Source organism: Alligator sinensis, unplaced genomic scaffold (assembly GCF_000455745.1).
Source record: "Alligator sinensis unplaced genomic scaffold, ASM45574v1 scaffold447_1, whole genome shotgun sequence".
Classification (NCBI taxonomy): Eukaryota; Metazoa; Chordata; order Crocodylia; family Alligatoridae; genus Alligator; species Alligator sinensis.
In genome coordinates this window covers 1,109,960-1,128,412 of record NW_005842123.1, presented here as the reverse complement: position 1 = coordinate 1,128,412, position 18,453 = coordinate 1,109,960, and the positions used below count along the sequence as shown (strand labels likewise).

The 18,453-nt window shown below is 42.0% G+C and overlaps 1 pseudogene; it reads left to right on the top strand.

Moving 5' to 3' along the window:
* The first annotated feature begins 8,521 nt into the window (after positions 1 to 8,521).
* On the top strand, positions 8,522 to 8,675 carry LOC112550486 (annotated as a pseudogene).
* The last annotated feature ends 9,778 nt before the right edge of the window (positions 8,676 to 18,453 follow it).

Below are 18,453 nucleotides of genomic sequence, written 5' to 3'. Positions count from 1 at the left end.
CGCAGCCCCGGCCTGCCGGCCACAGCCCGCGTGCACACAGACGGGCCCGGCTCACGCCCGGCGAGGACGGGACCAGGAGCCGGCCCGCACAGCAATGAACGTGCTTAAAGTCTTGGCTCCTCGATCTTATCTCTAGAGGCCTTTAACAAGTTAACCTAAGGACAAGAAAAACGACCCTTAAGCAAACATTCCGAGAGAGCAAACCCTAGGAGCCTTTTGAAAGGGGGTTGTAAAAGAAAGGTCACCGCAGTGGTATGGAAAATCTCCTAAAGCAAAATTTAAGATAAACTAAATAGTCAGCGGACAAATTCCGTTGCGGAAGACAAACTGACCACCTAGCAAAAAACCTGTTGAGTAAAATCCGAGCCCAAATTTGGGAGTAGTGACAGGTTTGGGTAGGAGGGGCCCAAGATGGCAACTCACCCAATAAAAACTGTAACCTGAAGTCCCAATTTGGAGGTAACCTCACTTGCAGAACAACGAAGGAAGAATCGCAAGTGTAGGCCAGATCAGACTGATCACCTGAACCACCCTCTCCCTGAACACGAATCTCTTAGTTCATTTTGAAGCCGCGGAGCGCCCGAGTGGGACTGAAGGAAGGGGACTTGTTCCTATCACTGCTGAGGCTAGCCCATTGAACCGTACTACTGAGGCCAGCCCATTGAACCGTACTACTGAGGCCAGCCCATTAAATTGTACTACTGAGGAATGAAACCATATCTAGGGGTTTGACTTCTCAGAATTCTAGGATTGTAAGTATAATATAGTAATAACTTTTCTGGTTCAAATTATATAGTTAGTTGTAGTTGTTTTAAAGAAGTGCATGTAGAGTATTGTTCCTTACATATATATAGTTATCGTGTTTTTGATGTTTATGGTATTTCTTAAAATAAAATTGTGTTGTATAAATTAAGTGTGAAATCATTGTGAAATTGTGCAATTAGCTGAAAATTTCCCCAGCCAGTGCATCAAACGAATCAGTAAGTTGTGTGGGATCTTCTCTATTCCATAACCCACTAGAGACACCTACATTGAACACCTTCAAGAGAAAATTGGATGCTTATCTTGCTGGGATCCTATGACCCCAGCTGACTTCCTGCCTCGGGCGGGGGGCTGAACTCGATGATCTTCTGAGGTCCCTTCCAGCCCTAAAGTCTATGAAATCTATATATGCTTTGGATCAAATTCAGATATTGAGGTGATCAGTAGTTACCAGAAATGAGTATTCTACATGTGATTATTCAACATAATCCCTTTCAAAAGCAAGCAGAGAAGGGCAGATTATCCAAAATGAAAACCCTTTTTGCTTAGCAGCCAGACCTTTTTTCATCACTGGTAATGGAAGCAAAAAACTGTGCGTGACCACTGTACAGTAAGGCTGTGTGAAGCTTCAGTCCCTGATTCGATTTGGCAGAGATTCGGCCTGATTTGGTGGCCGAATCTCCAAATCCGAATCGAATCAGAGGACCCTTTATTCTTTCTGAATCCAATTCGAACCTTCAGAATCAATTCAGAGAGATTCAGAAAGATTCAGTGAATTTGGAGACATTCAGAAAGATTCGGTGATTCAGACACAGAGACAGTTTTAAATGTTTTTTCTACATACCTCGAGGTACCAGGTGGCTTGTGAATGCTGTGATGCTGGGGTGCATGGAGTGTCCCACAGAAGCACGGGAGGCTCCCCAGCATGCTGAGCAGCAGACCCATTAGTGGACCAGAAATTCCGGTCCACTTCTGGGTCCGCTGGGGAGTGTACTGGGAGCCCCCCCCGCGCCTCCCTGGCTCAGTGACTGGTGCCTCCTGGGTCAGGGTGGCACCCAGGGTCCCTCTGTGGCCAATTGCTGAGCCAGGGGGCCCCCTGTCATGCGCTCCCTGGCAGACCCAGAAGTGGACTGGAAGTAGTTCCAGTCCACTTCCAGGTTCGCCACTGAGCACGTGGAGGGCCTCCCTCCCCCGCTCCCGCACTCCTGTGGGAACCTCCATGCGCCCCAGCCTCATAGCGATTATGAGCCACATCTGCTACCTCAAGGTAGGTAGAAAAAACTTTTAAAACTGTGTTTATGTCCAAATCGCTGATTCTCTGAATGAGCATTGAATCTTCAGATTCGGATTCGGCCGAATCGAATCAGGGACAATGATCTGAATCAACAAATATAATCACTGTCCCTGATTCGGGCCAAATCTGAATCTAAATCAATTAATGAGACTTCTCCTCTATCAGTTAGCGGCATTTTATGTAAACATAGAAAAAATGAGGTCATATGCATATCAATCCAAACTTAGTATAATATTGTTTAAATCTTTATTTTACTTCCTAAAACTCAAACAAGACAGTTAATGCTGCTTCTCTCACCCTTAGGATATTCCAGTAGTGTCACTCTCATTTATTCACCAATTGAATCAGGCATGTTAAATTAGTGTAAGTGCTCTGCTGAATAGTGATAGACTGATGAACTGTGTCCTTAATTACTATAAGTAGAACTCTGAGACCCTGATTCAGAAACTGGTTCTATGCTAAATCAACCCTTGTGCATAATCTGTGCTTTAATATGTTTTTTCTAGATATATAGAGGAAAAAAGCCAAACAGGGCTCAAGCTATCCAGAGATGAAAGTGCCACACAAGAATGGAATAACTACTTCATCTGACTTTTGAGCCAAGTCATTTGTATCTGGTTGCATTAAAAGAGTAAGGGAAATACATTTCTGATGATCTGCCTTTGCTGTGATATCTCTCCCATTAACTTTATGTTCCAGGAAGTAGGGAGGATGGGAACAGTGGTCCTGTCTGAAATGAGTTACTGGTATGTGTCTTTAGGTCTTATTTGGAAGGGAACTGGCTGGAAAGGCTATTCAATTCATGTCCCATTTCCTTCAGTCTTCATGAAAGGATGAGTGGAGAGAGAAAGTACTTTGTTCTCACTGCGTTCATGATCCAGTCCAGCATCTTTAAGCCTCACTTCAATATCCAGTGTGCAGTCAGTACTGCCAATTCCCTGGTAAATGTTTTGATTGATACTAGATCTTCTCAGGGAGTGAGTTCAAATGCTTTACTTATCAACTTAATACAAACAATGGAAGCTTGGGACAGTCCCCAAGGAGGACTATACAACAATGACCTGCGCTTGTAGGGAGAAGATTAGAAAGACTAAGGCAGCGACTGAATTTAAACTAGCAATAGAAATCAAGGACAGTAAGAAGTCCTTCTTTAGGTATGTAGGGAACAGGAGGAAAACAAATGGAAGCGTGGGGCCATTGCTTAACAACTCAGGACAGCTGGTTACCAACTCTCAGGAGAAAACTGAACTCCTGAATGACTACTTTGCTTCAGTATTTCATCAGATTAAGGCAGAAAAGCATGCTAGATAATGATCAGAATGGGCTTGGTGGGAATGACTGCCTTCCTACTGTTGACTTTGAGCTGGTGCATGATCAGTTAGAAAAGTTAGAAATTTATAAGTCAGCAGGACCAGATGAACTTCATCTGAGAGCACTGAAGGAGCTGGTCAAAGTCATCGCAGGTCCTGTGGTGAAACTCTTCCAAAACTTGTGATGCCTGGGGGAGGTCCCTGAAGACTGGAAGAGGGCCAATGTTGTGCCCATCTTTAAGAATGGGAGAAGAGAGAACCTGGGCAAGTACAGGCCAATTAGCTTAACTTCTACCCTAGCGAAAATCTTGGAAAAATTCATCAAGGAATCTATGTGCGATATATTTGCAGAAGGTAGGTTCCTGAACCAGCATTACTTCATTGTGGACAGGTCTTGTCTTACAAATCTCATCTCCTTCTACGACCAGGTAACTCACCACCTGGATAAGAGAGAGTAGGTCGACACTGTATACTTAGACTTCCAAAAGGCCTTTGATCTGGTATCCCATGATGTTATCACGAGAAAATTGGAGGACTGCGGGCTTAACTATTCGACAGGTGGGTAGGAAGCTGGCTGTGGGGTAGGACCTGGAGAGTTCTAATGAATGGATCTGTGTCGTCCTGGTGAGAAGTGACCAGTGGTGTTCCTCAGGAGTCTGTGCTTGGTCCAGTGCTTTCAACATCTTTATCAATGATTTGGATGTCGGGGTGAAGAGCTCACTGGCCAAGTTCGCGGATGACACCAAGTTATGGGGGATCGTGGTCACACTTGAAGATAGGCTGCAGATACAGGAGGACCTAGACAGGCTGGCAAGTTGGGTGGATTGAAACCAGATGAAGTTCAACATTGAGAAGTGTGAAGTGCTCCATCTGGGGACGAACAATCCCCAACATACTTACGAGCTTGGTGGCACCGATTTGACTAGCACAATGACTGAAAGGGACCTAGGGTTAATAATAGACCATAGTATGAACATGAGCCATCAGTGCGATGCTGTAGCCAGCATTACAAAGTATACTCTGGCATGCATCAACTGATGCATCTCAAGCAAAACCAAGGAGGTGATTCTTTCACTTTACTCAGCACTAGTGAGACTGCAGCTGGAGTACTGCATCCAGTTCTGGGCACCACACTTCAACAAGGGCATGGAAAAGCTTGAGAGAGTCCAGAGAAGAGTATGATCAGAGACTTGCAAGGCAAGCCATACGAGGAAAGGCTGAAGGGCTTGGGCCTCTTTAGCCTAAAAAATAGAAGGCTGAGAGGGGACTTGGTAGCAGCTTTCCTTTACATCAAGGGAATACATCAAGGGCTCAGCAAACAACTGTCCACCAGGGCACCCTAGGGGAAAAGCAGTAGTAATGACCACAAATTCCTGGAAGACCATTTCATGCCTTACATTAGAAAGAACTTCTTCACAGTTAGGGTGTCCAGACTGTGGAATAAACTCCCTCCAGAGGTGGTACAATCACCTACCCTGGAAATCTTCAAGAGGAGACTGGATGGTCACCTTGCTGCCCCTTACAATCTATACATCTATGAATATATAACTTTATCAGCCATGGGAGAAAAAAAGGGGGCATTCCAGCACTTAAGAGAAAATGCTATTTATTCATCACTAGCATTTTAGTCTTTGCAGGCTTTAACAAATCAAACCTTCTTGCTTTGAACATAGCTGTAACTCAGTCTTACAACAAGGATGAATATATGTGTGTACTTTCTCTGTAAGACTGTACACCTGAAGACCCAAATGAAAAAGGGGAATGCAGAAAGCTTAATATAATTTCTGTGAAGAGTCTGAATTATCATGTGACATCTCAACCCCTCCAAAGCAGACAGAGGCATGCATATATGTGTTCATACCATAGCTATGAAAACTGAAAAAGCCAGCAAGATTCAGCTGCATGTCATATTCTGTTTATATTCTCTGTGTCATTATTTTTGCCTGAGAAAGACTTGTTTTACACTTTAGCTAGTCAAAACACGGTTGCCTCATTGATTTCAGCAGAACTTTGGTAACCTTTCCTTTATAGCCACAGAGAAAAACCCATTTTCATCGTCTCTATAATCACCTTTCAGGTATTTGAAGACTATTATCAAATTCCCCCCTCAGACTTCTCTTCTCCAAACTAAATAACCTTAGCACTTTTAGCCTTTTCTTGTAGGTCATGCTTCCCAAGCCTCCAGTCATTTTTGTTATTTTCTTCTGGACTTTTTCCAGTTTGTTCACATCTTTCTTGAAGTGTGAGGCCCAAAACTAGACATAGTACTCCAGGTGAGGCTTCACCAGCACTGAATAAAGAGGAAGAATCACTTCCCTTGATTTTCAAGTGACACACCTGTTAATACAACCTTGTATACTGTTGGCCTATTTTTTTGCAACATGAGCACACTGTTGGCATATATTCATCTTATGGTCTACTGTAAACCCCAGATGCTTCTCTACAGTTTTTCTGTCTAGCCAGTCTTTCTCAAGGCTGCATTTGTGCATGCAATTATTTTATCTCAAGTGCAGGATTTTGCATTTGTCCTTGTGAAATTTCATTCAGTTGATTGCAGACCATTTTTCTAGTCTATCCAGCTCATTCTGGATCCTAGCCCTACCTTCTATAGTATCTGCAAGTCCACCCAACTTGGTGTCATTTGCAAATTTCTAAGTGTAGATTCAGTCCCATTTTCCAAATCATTAGTGATGATATTAAACAATACCAGACCCAGGACAGACTCTTAAGGAACCCTACTGGCTCTGTCTACACAAGATGCTGACTGTGCAGTAGCCTGATAGTACTCCACAGTAGCTTTGCATGGCAACAACCATGATGTGATGCTAGTATCAGGCTATTGCGCAGTAGCATCACAAAAAAGATGTTGCTGGTGCTACTGCACAATAGCAACTGAGAAGTTAGCATCTCGTGTAGGCGCAGCCACTCAATACCTCCTTTCAACTAGACATGAGCCACTGATGACTACTCACTGGGCATGCCTACATGAGACATCTACTGAACAGTAGACTAATTAGGTGCACAGCAAATGTCTCAGTATCTACACATGCACCCTTATTAGGCTGGAGTAAACTAATTTATACCTGTATTTACAAGTATTATCCTGCTGCAAAATAAAAATATCTGCAGCAGTGCACAAGTAGACACTGCCCTGACGGACTGGGGCATGAGGGTGCTTTAGTGCAGGGTTTGCCTGCTGGCTAGCCCCATGCTGAGGCACCCTTTTGCCCCAGCCAGCCCCTTTGCAGCATGTGGAGCCAGGGGGTCAGGTGCCCCCACTCCCAATTTCTTTCCCCATGAGCCTCTCCCCCTAATTAGTGTCAGACCCTGCTGTCCCTGAGCACATAGAAGTGAGGGGCAAATTTGAAAACACTGACCTTGAAATAAACATTAGGTACCCATAGACTTAGTTCATCCAAAATTGATGCAGTTTACCTTTTTTGAAACTACTGCAAGGTTTAACACATTTACCCCATAAACATAATTTTAAGAAGCACTTTTGTATCTACTTATATATAATATAAAGTATATTAGTTCAAAGCCAAAAGGCTCATGCTTTACCATATAGTTCATTGGGCTAGGCCTCAGCAGAGTAAAAAACATTTTAAGCCATGGCAACCCCACAGCTCAGCATCGCTCAGTATGTGTGTGTGTACTCCAGATACCTCCCACAAAGGATCTATGTGCTAATTAGCCCCACTCATGACTGGAACCTGGTGTTCCTATCAGGAGTCCTGGGATCCTCCAAAATGTTATATGCAGATGAGATGCAGAGCAACCTGGGCTGGCTCTACCTCATGGAGGGCCCCTAGGGTCATACTAATTATAGGCTGAGAGAGTGGGCAAAAGAGAGATTCTTGGTGAACTGCTTGGGGCCTGATTTGGTGATGTTTGCCAGACATTTAAGGCTGGTGAAGAAACAGGAATAATTGAAAATGGGAAAGAAAGATGCAGCTTGCCTGTGGGAGTGAAGAAGTCAAAATGTACTCAATATGGCTCACCATGAAATTAAAAAGAGTCAGTGCTGAGGGGAACTGCATGCAATATATGCTGCTATATATCTTATTTAGATGGGGTGCACTAAGTTATTCCTGTTGTAAGACATGGGGGCATCTGAATCCCAAGCCTCTGGGCTTGGGCCTGGATGTAGGATGCCCACCAATGGATTTGGGAATATCTGAAGCCCCAGGCTGAAAAGTCTGAGGTGGAGGATACTTGCCAGTTGCAGCATCACATATGGTGTTTGAACAATTGAATGTTGCTCAATTTTATAGATTTCATAGATGTTAAGGCTGGAAGGGACCTCAGAGGATCATCAAGTCCAGCCCCCTACCCCAGGGGCAGGAAGTCAGCTAGGGCTAAAGGATCCCAGCAAGATAGACATCCAAATGTTTTTTAAGAGAGTCCAGAGTAGGTGCTTGCACCACCTCTGGAGGGAGTGTATTCCAGGCCTTGGGGGCTTGGACGGTAAAGAAGGTTTTCCTTATGTTCAGCCTGAAACAGTCTTGGAGGAGTTTGTGACCATTGGACCTTGTCATCCCTTGGGGTGCTCTGGTGAACAGGCATTCCCCCAGATCCTGATGTACACCCCTTATATAGTTATAGGCAGCCACCAGGTCCCCCCGAGCCTGTGCTTTTCCAGGCTGAAGAGTCCCAAGCCTCAGCCTCTGATCATAGGGCCTGTTCTCTTGCCCTCTGATCATATGCGTGGCTCTCCTCTGGATTCTCAAGCTTTTCCACATCCTTTTTAAATTGTGGAGCCCAGAATTGGATGCAGTACTCCAGCTGTGGCCTCACCAAGGCCAAGTACAGTGGGAGGATGACATCCTGGGATTTGCTTGAGAAGCATTTATGGATGCAAGCCAGAGTTTTGCTTGCTTTACCAGCTGCGACATCACATTGGTGGCTCATATTCATTTTGTGGTCAATCATGACCCCCAAGTCCCTTTCAGCCATGGTGCTAGCAAGTGCAGCCCTGCCAAGCCTATAAGTGTGCTGCAGGTTGTTTTTTTTCCCCAAGGTGGAGTACCTTGCATTTTTCAGTGAGAGGATTCAGAATTGATTTGGCTAATTTGACCTGGAATTTGAAAACATTTCCAAAAAACCCCCAAACCCTACCTATTCTTGTTGTAGGTTCCCATCCACATGTTTGGGGAGATGTGCATGGAAGATACGATGATCAACAGCTTTTCCCAGGATGAAGGATGTCCATTGCACTCCAGGCAGGTGGACCCCTGTAAGTTTCCCAAATTCAGGAAACTTGACTGCACAATTTTGTGGCAATGGGGACTGCATTTGCGCTTTCCCCCTGGCTTGTTCCTTTGGCCTTTTGGCTATGACCAAGTGTGACTAGGGGGCATCCAAACTCCAGTACCTTTGGGCTTGGGGCCTGCATGTAGGATGCCTGCCATGGATTTGCGGGGTATCCAAAGTCCCAAACTGGTGGGCCTGGGAGGAGACTTGCCCAGTGGTAGAGTCATAGAGATTTAATGATTGAGCTTAGCTCAGTTGATTTGGAGTTTAGAACTAATACAGCCTTAAGCCAAAAAAAAGAAAGCAGCATGTTTGCCTAATATGGGCCATGTGATTTATAGTCATGCTCAGTGTTGACTGCATTTAATCAACTTCATAGCTGATTTCCGTTACAAAGCACATGCTGCTTTTAACACAAGTTTAATGATAGACGCTATGTTTAATGGGGGCAGGGGAGTTTCTGGTATGTTAATGTAAAATGCAGTTGGGGAAAAGAAGACCTATTGTGCATTTGAGTTAATACAGTATTTATAAATCAGTGCTCCACAGATCAATCAGGATTTCTCTCTCCAGTACACACATTCAGCCCCAAAACACAAGCTAGCAGTAGTTTTAGCAGGAGGCTTTTCTTTCACTTATCCATTTTCCTACCATAGGATAGAATCAGGAATTCAAACTGAGACACCTTATTGTGAACACTCCTGTGAAGTACTGAGCACTACAACACCCAGTGAGTTCAACTGGCTTGCAGGTTTTCCATGCTTTTGAAAAGCTGCAAAACCATGTTTTCATGCCCTCTATTTTCAAGCTGGGCAACTAAACACAAAGGCACCCAACGTAATGGGCACTTGTGAAGGGTCAGGCTTGAAATACCTAGCATAAAATGATCTCAACTAAGCTCCCATTCACTCTTGGCTACTCTTATATCCTTTTGTAAATGGATGTACTTCTGAAATCACTGGACTGTCAGACTGTACCTTGTTATTTTACAATGTTTAAAGGGTTAACATTTTACTTCTAGCTGTATGTATACTTTAAGTGCTGTGTTTTTCTCAGGGGAGTATATTAAAATGCCACATCAAATGCATGCCAATAAACAACTTGTGCACTGGCTCCAGTGTGGTGGTGTTCTATAAATGTTGCTGCAGTTACTGATAGTGTGCACTGTGTTTTGGTCTCCCTCATATGCAAGAGTTTCTCCATGTTTATACTATAGGAGGGAATCATACATAGATAAATGTTGTTAGGCTCTCGCTTTAAGAGCATATGGGGACAGGAGCTACTAGTGTTTTTCACCACTTGGGAATTGGTCCAAGTTATGTTTTGAACTGCCTAGAGGATTATCTCATTATTACAATGACAAATAGTTAAAAACAGCACTTTAGATTTGTAACTTCATTGTGCGTTGCAGCTGTGCCATTATTTGCCAAAATGTTGTAAACATTTGTGAAATAGAAAGCATTTGTGTTGCAGTGCGGTGAGATTTCGAGCCACCCTTTATTTTTTGCATTTGCAGTTGCCGGTATTTGGAGCAGAAGGACACTTCATGTTTCATGTATCTCTAAAAAATCTCATGTGGGTATTTTAAAAACAGAATTACAGGTTTAGTCCAAAAAGTTCTACTTTATGTCATCATGGTTTGTATTTTCTCCTGCAATATGTTATATCAGTCATTAATATGATCTGGGTACTACAGCCCTGATCCAGGCAAATTGTTCTTAGTTTCAGCAATTAAGCCCACGGCTAGACTTGTGAGAGGCTAAGAGGAATTACAGATAGACACTCAACCTGCATATAAAACCAGTGGGAATTGGGTGCCTGGTAAATTCCTAGCTTCTCTGGCAATCTCCCAGCCTTTAGGATTAAGAAGTTTAGTGTTCCCATTGCAAATGCTAATCCAAGGTGCACTACAGAGTATTATTCTTTGCGACAGTGCGTATTTGTCTGAATGTGGTACATTATTGTATAACTATGGGATTTGGAAGCTCTAGCTACAAAATTTAGTAATTTCTATTTGTGGGTATGAAAAGTGGGCTGCTACCTGCCAACAATAAAATGCAGGAAGTTCTCCATTATCTGAACTAGGCCCAAAAGGTGTCTATACACATTCTGCAGCATCACATGTATTCAGCGTCCCACATTTCAAAATAGTGGCAAGGGTGTTTTAACTAAACCTTGTTGAATGAACTTTAGTTAAAGTGCTCCTGTGGCCATTTTGAAATGTGGGATGCTGAATACATGTGATATTTCAACATTGTAATTACAGCAGCTGTTCAGGAGCTGCTTTAATTAAAACGCTGCCCTCCCACCCCAGAGCACATGTGTAGAAATCCATTGCTCCTATGGATGTATTCCAGTCATTGGAGCTCAATAGCTAAGGGCCTTACCACACATGACACTTAGGGCATATTTTATTTTGATCACAGTAACCCTTACTATGAATTAGAAAGTTTTCTGAGCAGTTGCACAGAAATGCTTATTATGACTGAAGTAAAACACGTCCTCAGTACCAGAACCGTTGAAGACTCTGGTATGCTATAGTGTGCTGGAGTGGGCAGGGACCAGCAAACAGGTGTTAGTTGTTCCCAGTCCTTTGTCATGCAAGGAGTCTTCAGCTAGCTCTGGTGCAGTGGTGGGGCTGGGACTGAAAAAGAATTGATCGTTATAGTCCCAGCCTTGGCACTGCACCAGAGTCTCCTGATTGAATTACCTCTGTGGAGCAGTCAGGTGTTAGCTCAATGCATGTTAGGTAATACGATCTGGATACAGTATACTCCTCATGGGAAAAGTCCTAACTTTGCTAACTACGATGTCACTTAGCATATGTTTTACTGCTTGAACACTCAGCACTAGCCTTTTAAGTACAGTTAGCACATGCTAAGTGTAACATGTGACAAAATCCTAAATGTCCTTTGCATTTAGATGCACGGAGTGGGGTAGATTCCTCTCCCTGTGTCAATGGAAATGGCAGTCCCCACTTACAGTAGCTTCATAGCTCCATTATGTGGTTGAAATGCTACAAAGGAGTAAATTGAGGTAAATATTTAGCTCCTTAAATTTTGATCAGTTTATACATCTTTTACCAGTAACAGCTTTCACTGGGAGAATAGGAAGTGGGGAAAGGATGAACAGCTAATTTACTTATCACAATGTAGTGATAATTACTTATCAAATTAGCCAAATCAGTTCTGAATCCTCTCAAATGAGCAACACTCAATCGTTCAAACACCATAAGTTATGCAACATGCCTCTTGACTTACTCCATTTCCCTGAGGCTGGGCTATCAAAGTCAGAGGATTTTGGAGATAGTTACTCTCACATGAAATGTCTCAGTGGCCGCATCTACACGAGACACTACTGCACAGTAGCTACTGCGTATTTATTTCGTACTTGTATAAACAAGTACGAAATAAATTAACAATAACCAGACTTACTGTGCAGTAGTGATGGCGAACACCTTTTTCGTGATGCTACTGTGTAGTAGCCTAATAACTACTGCACAATAGTGTCGCACCATTGTTTTTGCCACTGCTACTGTGTGCAGCTCTTTGATGTGTTGATCAGGTAGAATTCCTTCCCTGAAGGTGTCAGATGGGAGGCAGGGAGGTAAAAAAACTTCCCTGTTGTTCTGCAATGAAGTTTAAAATCCAAAATCGGCTAAAATTCGGCATCTTCCATGTTTCAGAGGTGTACTTGGTAGCCGTGGTGGTCTGAGACAAAAAGACATACAAAAAACTAGAACTCTTGGTTACAAAATTCCTTCCCTGAAAGTGTCAGATGGGAGGCAGGGAAGGAATTCTACCTGATCAACACATCAAAGAGCTACTCAACACAGCTCACAAAGACACTCTCATGGACCCAGAGGGACAGACTTCCATCTTCAGCTCCCTCTGTGCAAAAATGAAATTTATTCCCTACCTATGGGGACTATTTACCTTCTTGTACCGTCTACACTTTTTCCAGAGCCTGATGAAGGGACTTTGATCCTGAAAGCTTGCAGAAAAGGACAGTTTTCCAGTTGGTCTAATAAAAGGTATCATTTTGGAACCAAGAGTTCTAGTTTTTTGTATGTCTTTTGGTAGTGTAAAAGAATTTTCAAGTCAGCTATAATATAAATGAGAATCTGGTTGGGGGTACACCATCAAAACCAGTGACTAGTTGTAAAGGGAATCATGCTCTGTTTTTAATTAAATGGCACATAAAAGCTAGTCCTCTAAGTAAGGGGAAGGGAAGTACTTGGGTAACAGTTTCTTCAGCACTTTGTAAAAAATATGTTTGAAGAAACTGAAAAAAAATATTTTAAAGTATATGACTGGACGGAGTCATATAAATTATATTATATATGTATATACCATGTTTTGTCACATCCACACACAAAGCTAGGGTGCATGTATTAAGCAGGGAAGCTGATTTTCTGATTGGGATAGAAGCATCTTGCTTTGATTCCTGCTTCACAGTGTGGCAGCAGTGGCATTACTATTCATGCAGCTAAGGGAGTCGGTCAACTTAATGGATCATTGTTCTTCATTCCAGAGGTGTTAATGATCCTGTGTCCTTCTTAATAGTCTTGAAGTTACTCTAATCAAACTAATCTTTCATAGGGCAATTTTGCTGTCTCCTAGCCGCTCCTGGTCTTTCTCTTCCTACTTTAAAATCTTAGTGAAATTACACGCTAGATCATACTACATCTGTGGAATGTTAAGTGGTGTTAAAGTTAGAATGTGCCGTGAACAGTCACACATTAAGGGTTAATACTGTTTCTTACTTGTATAGCTCTGACTTGCCACTAGAGAGCTGGCAAGCAGGTATGTGGCTAAAGGCATTGACACCTGAACTCTATCCCTGGTCTGGGTGGAGGCTAGGGGGCTAGGAATAGTGTATCTTGGAGGAGTGTATAGTGCTAGTTTGATGTCTGTGGAGCAGACTGAAGTTGCCCTAACAAGCTAGGTAGCATGGCTCAGAGTTAACCCTCTCCTGCGTGACTTTGAGATGCTTAGAGGGCACTTAGCACAAGTTAACAAGCTTTAAAGTGTTTGCATTTTAAGTGCTCTAATTTATAATATGTGTAAGATGTAACTTCACTTTTAGAGATGCTTTAGCTCTTCAGAATCATAGACCCACCCAAGGAGACCAGTCTTCAGCAGCAGCTAGGGTTTCAGCTGTAGTTAAGCAGGAAAGGAAGGGTGAGTCTGCTGAAATCTGCTCTATGCCTCCACAACACTGGAAAAATCTTTTTTTCCCCTTCATTCTGCCTTTCAAAACCAAGGTACATATTATGTTCTGGGGTGTATTGTATGTGAGATAACATGGTGTATACACAGACAATTCTCAAACTAATTCCACAGCTCTTTGACAGAAGATTCTGGTAAGCACCATGTAGACAAAAAACACCCTGGCTGTCACACTTGATATTGCACTAATATTGCATTTAAAGCACTCCTGGAAATGGTGCCACTTGATATTGCATTTAAAGCACTCCTGGAAATGGTGCCAATTCTAGACTCTGATTAGGTTTCAACTTGGTGAATACTATGGCTTTTGCGTTTGTCCTTCTAATGTCTATAAATTGCCTATCTTAGAATGCCTTCAGAGGATACCACTATTTATGCATGCAATGCCTGTTTCCTTGTACTTTCTAATGGCACAGAAGACTCATTTATTTCCTTATGGGTCTGATGGCAGACCCAACAATAATTCTCTAGTTCCAGTGGCTCGAATATCAATCCATCCAGAAAATCAGTTTCATCATTTGTAGTGCTCTAGAATTATTCTAGTTCACAAAAGCCCCATGGAAAATGAAGTACTGGGGTTAACATCATTAATAGGATGCTGTTCTTTTAAAAGAGCAGGCCTCTATGATAAGAAAGACACAAGAGTCAGTGGAAATTTTCTGCATGTCTGTGTTTAGCAGTCAGAATGTGGAAGGAGATGTCATGTTGCAAGGTTCAGTTAAGGAAAGAGCTTTGCCTGTATAATCATCCCAAGTCTGTTTCTCATCCTTTCTGTCACAGCAGGATGGTGAAGACAACAAGATCACACTGTGTCCAGCTGGAAAACAGCAGAGGGGTGATGACTTTCTCATGTGTGCCAGAGGTACACCCACAGAACAGGCTCATGTTGTTCTGCAGATCAGCTCCCTTGCTTTGGCCAAGCTCTGTACAGAGAAGCATAGGCAATGTTAAATACCTGATCTTTGAGCTAGCCAGGGCTACTCTAATTTGCAGTCAGTTGCCTGGGGCTCCTTTGGCCACATTCTGAATCTGAAAGTCAGTAATCAGCAGAGCATAGAGAAATGTTGATCATACATGCCATGTGGGTTAAAGATACTTGGATACTATGTGAAGAGGGACACATCCTAGATTAATGGCAATTCTAGATTTATTTACTCCTGGGCAATGCAACTGATTTTAAATTGTGCAGCTGGTCATTGCTCTGGGATTTAGAGAACACATAAACAAGGAACAGCACATCTTTGGGGCTTGGCCTTCTGGAGTATAGTTACCAGTCAGCTCTTAATTGTAGAGAAATCACCTGCTTTACAGGAGGTCACTTGTATTGCCCTGGTGTAAACCAAGGTACATTTTTCTTGTTTCATCTTCATATTTCAGTATTTACCTGCTGTTGTTTAACTACTTTGACAATATTTATTCATTCACATATCAGCGTAGATATACTATTTAAGAAACATCATCATGATATTTTTATGTCTGGCTTTCATGGTGCATTTTGAATTGCTTTCAACACAGCAGGAAAAGTTTCTGGGCTTGTGTGTTTATTTGGCTAGATGTATCGAAATATTGATGTTGACTTCATTAAAAAAATCTCTCTTTACTGCAACAGTGAATTCAAGACAAACCACCATCGACAGCTCAGAAAATTTAAGAGATCAAATATTCCCCTCTCTCCCTTAAACAGTTTTCTTCCTTAAAATCCCTCTCATCCACTTCCCAATTTTGTTAACCTTATCCTGTGCAAATTAGTAGAGAAAAAGTTAAATAGCAATTAGATTTTCTATTGCAATCAGAACATTTCTTATGAGTTACTTTTTACTGATCTTCCAGCCCTCAAGTTACCATCAAGATGTTTATGTATTTGCTTGTGAATAAACTTGTTTCTGCATAGTACTAATGGATTTGGCATCCCTTCTCACTCGCTGAACTACTCCGGTCTTTATATGTATTTCTTATCATCATTTCTTGCCACTGACCTTCCAAAAAGTTACATTGCACTGGATGCCATACATAATCAGATTCCTTGCAGCACTTCTGAATTCCTTTCAGAGAAGTATAGTGAGTAACCATTCTTCATTCACTGAAGTGTTTGGTATGATATGGTTACCCAGACTTTTCTTTACTGAATAAGTAGAAAAAGTTGCCAGGAGCAGGAACACCACTGTTGGCACTAAAAATGCTCTGAATCAATCCAGTTCCTTCTGGTCTTTTAGTTGTGTGTGATTATCTGTATGCATGGCATGATGGTAAGTCACTGCACTAAAATAAAATTGTCTCACCCTGCTAGAGAGCAGGACAGTCACAGTCACATTTACATAGCTCCATCATTTTCCACCCCAGCTATGTAAAACATTCCCTTTTAGGGGACAGTGAGCCCATCTGATTTACATTATCATTGAATGGTTGGCAAATTCCCTTGTTTTATCTGTTCTCAATGTGGGGGTCTGCATATTTTGTTTTATTTCTAAATAATCATAATGGGAATATTCAATTTTTCCTTTCCCATTGGCTATTATACTTAGAGTTGGTCAGAAAATAATGTTTGCTCCCTCAGAAAATTTTAAACTTTTTGTTGAAGAAAAATAAATGCAAAATATTTTTGCTCAGAAAAAACCCCCAACCCCACAAAAAATTCTGTTTTCAGTGAAAAGTCCAAATTTTTCGTGGTAGGCAGACACTTTCCACAAAACTGTCAACTAATCAAAACACTGTGTTTAAGCTATGATCTAAGTGCTCTGACTACCTGTGCTCAAAACTCTCAAGCTGTTTGCAAGCAACAGAGATATGGTACCTTAGCTTTCTACTTGCTGAAGCATCCCAGATCCATAAAAAAAAGGAAAAGAAGAAAAAGCACAGAAGAACCAGCCCCTCAAAGTTACAAAAAGGGAAGAGATTTTAAAAAGAAGCTGAAAACTTGATCTCTCTAACAACATTCCCATACAGGACAGTAAGATCCTGATGCACAGAATAACTGTCATATTTATATTTGTCCTTTTTGATTACCTTGGGAGAATCCCAGGCTGACTCCTAGCTGCCCTTTTAAGCCCTGTATAAACAAAAAGCTATTACAGCTATTTGAGACTGAGCAGTTTTGCCGGCCCTTTGGAAGGGAAGCAGTGAGGGAATGTAAGAGAAGGGAAGGAAGAAGAGACGAAAAGGCAGAGAAGATGGTTATCGCCCTCCGAATTCCATTTACATTTCAGCCCATTTTTTCTTTCATTTCAAGTCTGAATATTTAGAACTTCAGTGTAACCTTTCTAGAACAAGCTGGGCTAATACATTCTTTGGCCTTGAACTTCAGGCCCTGATCCAGTCAAGCACTTAAGCCTACAAATAGCCTTGTTAAAATCAATTGACTAAGATGGACCATATGCTTAAGGTTAAGGACGTGCTTGTAAGTTTTCCAGGAGCAGAGCCTTATTAGTCCTAGCACAGTTCCTACCTTGCAAACCAGAAGCACCCACCAAATGTAATTATGTACCATAACAAATCAATTTTAAAATCTGTAGCTCCCAAAGATGATACTCACTGTCCTAATAATATTGAGGCCAACTTCCACAACAGTGAACGATAAGCCTATATGGAATTGCAATACTGTATTTCAGCCATGTAGGCAAATATTTGAAATTCATAGAAGCCCTCAGGCCTGACTCTCCAGCAGCTATCAGTGGCCAAGTATTTATTACCGGTTTCCCTTGTTTGCTGTACATGCTGTACATGTGTTCCTGGAAAATGGTGCATAACTCGAACTGGAACACAGTGCATAACTCACGTAAAGGAACCCACTTTACAATGTAACAAATATGGATACGTTCCAAGACCTCGACTGTACTGATCCCCAGACCCATTTTTACCACTTCTACAAAATAATTTTGGTACTCACCAACAGCAGACAGCACACACAAGCACAGGGCACTACCATAATGGGGATGGCAACTATAGAAACGTGTTGCAGACAATGAGCGAGGAGTGCAGATCCACACAGGAGAACATATTCTGGTGCACGTCACTCCCACAATGCACTGCACAAAGCAGCTGACTGCGGGCTTCCACCACACTGATTGCATAAGAGTGAATTTACCTCACATATAATGAACTTTTGGTATAAAAAGGATCATTGCATAAGAGCGAATTTGCACATACAGAACCCGCATAAAGCGAGGGAAACCTGTACTTATCAATACCTTAGGAGTTACATTCATTGCTGGATTAACTCTAATGTGTGTAATGTGGAAGGGAGGTCCTACACTAAGTGAAACAGCAGACTCTAAAGAAATGCTTGTTTTTTTGCCTACAGAGTCTTTATCCTTTCAACATCAAATATGTTTTCTATTCAAAGGGGTACTAATCATGCCCTCCAAAAAAAAACCAAAAAGGGATGAGGCAAAAATAGAACTTTATAAATTGCTTTTTGAATTTCTTTTCCATTTAGCAAAACCTCTTTCCATTCCAAATCTGTCCTGTTTCAATTCAAGCAGAAAAGAACATATTTACCTCAGATAACTTGCTGCAAATGTGCACAGCTCCAGAGCACACCAAGGTGCTATATTTTTGTTTGTTCGCTGGAACGATAAAACAAGCAGCTGTAATAAGAGTTCTTTTC